The sequence below is a fragment of the Polyergus mexicanus genome, unplaced genomic scaffold (genome assembly GCF_030449975.1).
Source record: "Polyergus mexicanus isolate NDT 795.1 unplaced genomic scaffold, iyPolMexi1.0 SCAF_5, whole genome shotgun sequence".
Lineage (NCBI taxonomy): Eukaryota > Metazoa > Arthropoda > Insecta > Hymenoptera > Formicidae > Polyergus > Polyergus mexicanus.
The window spans coordinates 12,505,177-12,509,913 of NW_027223325.1; positions in this window are offsets into that span (position 1 = coordinate 12,505,177).

Below are 4,737 nucleotides of genomic sequence, written 5' to 3' on the forward strand. Positions count from 1 at the left end.
AGGTTAGGTTAGGTTAGGTTAGGTTAGGTTAGGTTAGGTTAGGTTAGGTTAGGTTAGGTTAGGTTAGGTTAGGTTAGGTTAGGTTAGGTTAGGTTAGGTTAGGTTAGGTTAGGTTAGGTTAGGTTAGGTTAGGTTAGGTTAGGTTAGGTTAGGTTAGGTTAGGTTAGGTTAGGTTAGGTTAGGTTAGGTTAGGTTAGGTTAGGTTAGGTTAGGTTAGGTTAGGTTAGGTTAGGTTAGGTTAGGTTAGGTTAGGTTAGGTTAGGTTAGGTTAGGTTAGGTTAGGTTAGGTTAGGTTAGGTTAGGTTAGGTTAGGTTAGGTTAGGTTAGGTTAGGTTAGGTTAGGTTAGGTTAGGTTAGGTTAGGTTAGGTTAGGTTAGGTTAGGTTAGGTTAGGTTAGGTTAGGTTAGGTTAGGTTAGGTTAGGTTAGGTTAGGTTAGGTTAGGTTAGGTTAGGTTAGGTTAGGTTAGGTTAGGTTAGGTTAGGTTAGGTTAGGTTAGGTTAGGTTAGGTTAGGTTAGGTTAGGTTAGGTTAGGTTAGGTTAGGTTAGGTTAGGTTAGGTTAGGTTAGGTTAGGTTAGGTTAGGTTAGGTTAGGTTAGGTTAGGTTAGGTTAGGTTAGGTTAGGTTAGGTTAGGTTAGGTTAGGTTAGGTTAGGTTAGGTTAGGTTAGGTTAGGTTAGGTTAGGTTAGGTTAGGTTAGGTTAGGTTAGGTTAGGTTAGGTTAGGTTAGGTTAGGTTAGGTTAGGTTAGGTTAGGTTAGGTTAGGTTAGGTTAGGTTAGGTTAGGTTAGGTTAGGTTAGGTTAGGTTAGGTTAGGTTAGGTTAGGTTAGGTTAGGTTAGGTTAGGTTAGGTTAGGTTAGGTTAGGTTAGGTTAGGTTAGGTTAGGTTAGGTTAGGTTAGGTTAGGTTAGGTTAGGTTAGGTTAGGTTAGGTTAGGTTAGGTTAGGTTAGGTTAGGTTAGGTTAGGTTAGGTTAGGTTAGGTTAGGTTAGGTTAGGTTAGGTTAGGTTAGGTTAGGTTAGGTTAGGTTAGGTTAGGTTAGGTTAGGTTAGGTTAGGTTAGGTTAGGTTAGGTTAGGTTAGGTTAGGTTAGGTTAGGTTAGGTTAGGTTAGGTTAGGTTAGGTTAGGTTAGGTTAGGTTAGGTTAGGTTAGGTTAGGTTAGGTTAGGTTAGGTTAGGTTAGGTTAGGTTAGGTTAGGTTAGGTTAGGTTAGGTTAGGTTAGGTTAGGTTAGGTTAGGTTAGGTTAGGTTAGGTTAGGTTAGGTTAGGTTAGGTTAGGTTAGGTTAGGTTAGGTTAGGTTAGGTTAGGTTAGGTTAGGTTAGGTTAGGTTAGGTTAGGTTAGGTTAGGTTAGGTTAGGTTAGGTTAGGTTAGGTTAGGTTAGGTTAGGTTAGGTTAGGTTAGGTTAGGTTAGGTTAGGTTAGGTTAGGTTAGGTTAGGTTAGGTTAGGTTAGGTTAGGTTAGGTTAGGTTAGGTTAGGTTAGGTTAGGTTAGGTTAGGTTAGGTTAGGTTAGGTTAGGTTAGGTTAGGTTAGGTTAGGTTAGGTTAGGTTAGGTTAGGTTAGGTTAGGTTAGGTTAGGTTAGGTTAGGTTAGGTTAGGTTAGGTTAGGTTAGGTTAGGTTAGGTTAGGTTAGGTTAGGTTAGGTTAGGTTAGGTTAGGTTAGGTTAGGTTAGGTTAGGTTAGGTTAGGTTAGGTTAGGTTAGGTTAGGTTAGGTTAGGTTAGGTTAGGTTAGGTTAGGTTAGGTTAGGTTAGGTTAGGTTAGGTTAGGTTAGGTTAGGTTAGGTTAGGTTAGGTTAGGTTAGGTTAGGTTAGGTTAGGTTAGGTTAGGTTAGGTTAGGTTAGGTTAGGTTAGGTTAGGTTAGGTTAGGTTAGGTTAGGTTAGGTTAGGTTAGGTTAGGTTAGGTTAGGTTAGGTTAGGTTAGGTTAGGTTAGGTTAGGTTAGGTTAGGTTAGGTTAGGTTAGGTTAGGTTAGGTTAGGTTAGGTTAGGTTAGGTTAGGTTAGGTTAGGTTAGGTTAGGTTAGGTTAGGTTAGGTTAGGTTAGGTTAGGTTAGGTTAGGTTAGGTTAGGTTAGGTTAGGTTAGGTTAGGTTAGGTTAGGTTAGGTTAGGTTAGGTTAGGTTAGGTTAGGTTAGGTTAGGTTAGGTTAGGTTAGGTTAGGTTAGGTTAGGTTAGGTTAGGTTAGGTTAGGTTAGGTTAGGTTAGGTTAGGTTAGGTTAGGTTAGGTTAGGTTAGGTTAGGTTAGGTTAGGTTAGGTTAGGTTAGGTTAGGTTAGGTTAGGTTAGGTTAGGTTAGGTTAGGTTAGGTTAGGTTAGGTTAGGTTAGGTTAGGTTAGGTTAGGTTAGGTTAGGTTAGGTTAGGTTAGGTTAGGTTAGGTTAGGTTAGGTTAGGTTAGGTTAGGTTAGGTTAGGTTAGGTTAGGTTAGGTTAGGTTAGGTTAGGTTAGGTTAGGTTAGGTTAGGTTAGGTTAGGTTAGGTTAGGTTAGGTTAGGTTAGGTTAGGTTAGGTTAGGTTAGGTTAGGTTAGGTTAGGTTAGGTTAGGTTAGGTTAGGTTAGGTTAGGTTAGGTTAGGTTAGGTTAGGTTAGGTTAGGTTAGGTTAGGTTAGGTTAGGTTAGGTTAGGTTAGGTTAGGTTAGGTTAGGTTAGGTTAGGTTAGGTTAGGTTAGGTTAGGTTAGGTTAGGTTAGGTTAGGTTAGGTTAGGTTAGGTTAGGTTAGGTTAGGTTAGGTTAGGTTAGGTTAGGTTAGGTTAGGTTAGGTTAGGTTAGGTTAGGTTAGGTTAGGTTAGGTTAGGTTAGGTTAGGTTAGGTTAGGTTAGGTTAGGTTAGGTTAGGTTAGGTTAGGTTAGGTTAGGTTAGGTTAGGTTAGGTTAGGTTAGGTTAGGTTAGGTTAGGTTAGGTTAGGTTAGGTTAGGTTAGGTTAGGTTAGGTTAGGTTAGGTTAGGTTAGGTTAGGTTAGGTTAGGTTAGGTTAGGTTAGGTTAGGTTAGGTTAGGTTAGGTTAGGTTAGGTTAGGTTAGGTTAGGTTAGGTTAGGTTAGGTTAGGTTAGGTTAGGTTAGGTTAGGTTAGGTTAGGTTAGGTTAGGTTAGGTTAGGTTAGGTTAGGTTAGGTTAGGTTAGGTTAGGTTAGGTTAGGTTAGGTTAGGTTAGGTTAGGTTAGGTTAGGTTAGGTTAGGTTAGGTTAGGTTAGGTTAGGTTAGGTTAGGTTAGGTTAGGTTAGGTTAGGTTAGGTTAGGTTAGGTTAGGTTAGGTTAGGTTAGGTTAGGTTAGGTTAGGTTAGGTTAGGTTAGGTTAGGTTAGGTTAGGTTAGGTTAGGTTAGGTTAGGTTAGGTTAGGTTAGGTTAGGTTAGGTTAGGTTAGGTTAGGTTAGGTTAGGTTAGGTTAGGTTAGGTTAGGTTAGGTTAGGTTAGGTTAGGTTAGGTTAGGTTAGGTTAGGTTAGGTTAGGTTAGGTTAGGTTAGGTTAGGTTAGGTTAGGTTAGGTTAGGTTAGGTTAGGTTAGGTTAGGTTAGGTTAGGTTAGGTTAGGTTAGGTTAGGTTAGGTTAGGTTAGGTTAGGTTAGGTTAGGTTAGGTTAGGTTAGGTTAGGTTAGGTTAGGTTAGGTTAGGTTAGGTTAGGTTAGGTTAGGTTAGGTTAGGTTAGGTTAGGTTAGGTTAGGTTAGGTTAGGTTAGGTTAGGTTAGGTTAGGTTAGGTTAGGTTAGGTTAGGTTAGGTTAGGTTAGGTTAGGTTAGGTTAGGTTAGGTTAGGTTAGGTTAGGTTAGGTTAGGTTAGGTTAGGTTAGGTTAGGTTAGGTTAGGTTAGGTTAGGTTAGGTTAGGTTAGGTTAGGTTAGGTTAGGTTAGGTTAGGTTAGGTTAGGTTAGGTTAGGTTAGGTTAGGTTAGGTTAGGTTAGGTTAGGTTAGGTTAGGTTAGGTTAGGTTAGGTTAGGTTAGGTTAGGTTAGGTTAGGTTAGGTTAGGTTAGGTTAGGTTAGGTTAGGTTAGGTTAGGTTAGGTTAGGTTAGTGGTGAGGTGTAGGTAGGGTTGGTGTGGGGAGGTGTAGGGTAGGTAGGTGTGGTTAGGGAGTAGGTGGGTGGAGGTTAGGTTAGGTTAGGGTAGGGTTGGGTAGGTAGGTTAGGTTAGGTAGGTTGGGTAGGTTTGGTGAGGGTAGGTGGTAGGGGTAGGTAGTTAGGTAGGTTGGGGTGGTAGTGGTTAGGTTAGGTTAGGGTAGGGAGTTAGGTTGGTAGGTTAGGTTAGGTAAGGGTAGGTAGGTAGGTTAGGTTGGTAGGTTAGGGTGGTGTAGGGGAGGGGTGAGGGTAGGTAGGTGAGGGAGGGTAGGGTAGGGAGGTGAGGGTTGGGGAGGGTAGGGGTGGTGTAGGTGGTTAGGGGTTGGTTAGTTAGGTTGGTAGGTAGGGGTGGGGTGGGGTGGGGAGGGGTGGTGGTGGGGTGGGTGAGGTGGTAGGGTGGGTGAGGGTGGGTGGGTAGGGTAGGAGGTGGGGTGGGGAGGGGTGGGGTGGGGAGGGTAGGGGAGGTGGTGGGGTAGGTAGGGGTGGTTAGGGTAGGGGGTTAGGGTGAGGGGAGGGTGGGGTGGGTGGGGGTAGGGGAGGTTGGGGGGGGGGGGGGTGGGGAGGGGTGGGGGGGTGGGGTGGGGGGGTGGGGTGGGGGTGGGGTGGGGTGGGGTGGGGGTGGTGTGGGGGGGCGTGGGTGGGGTGGGGAGGGTGGGGTGGGGTGGGGAGGGGAGGGTGGGATGGGTGGGGAGGGGTGGGGTGGGTGGG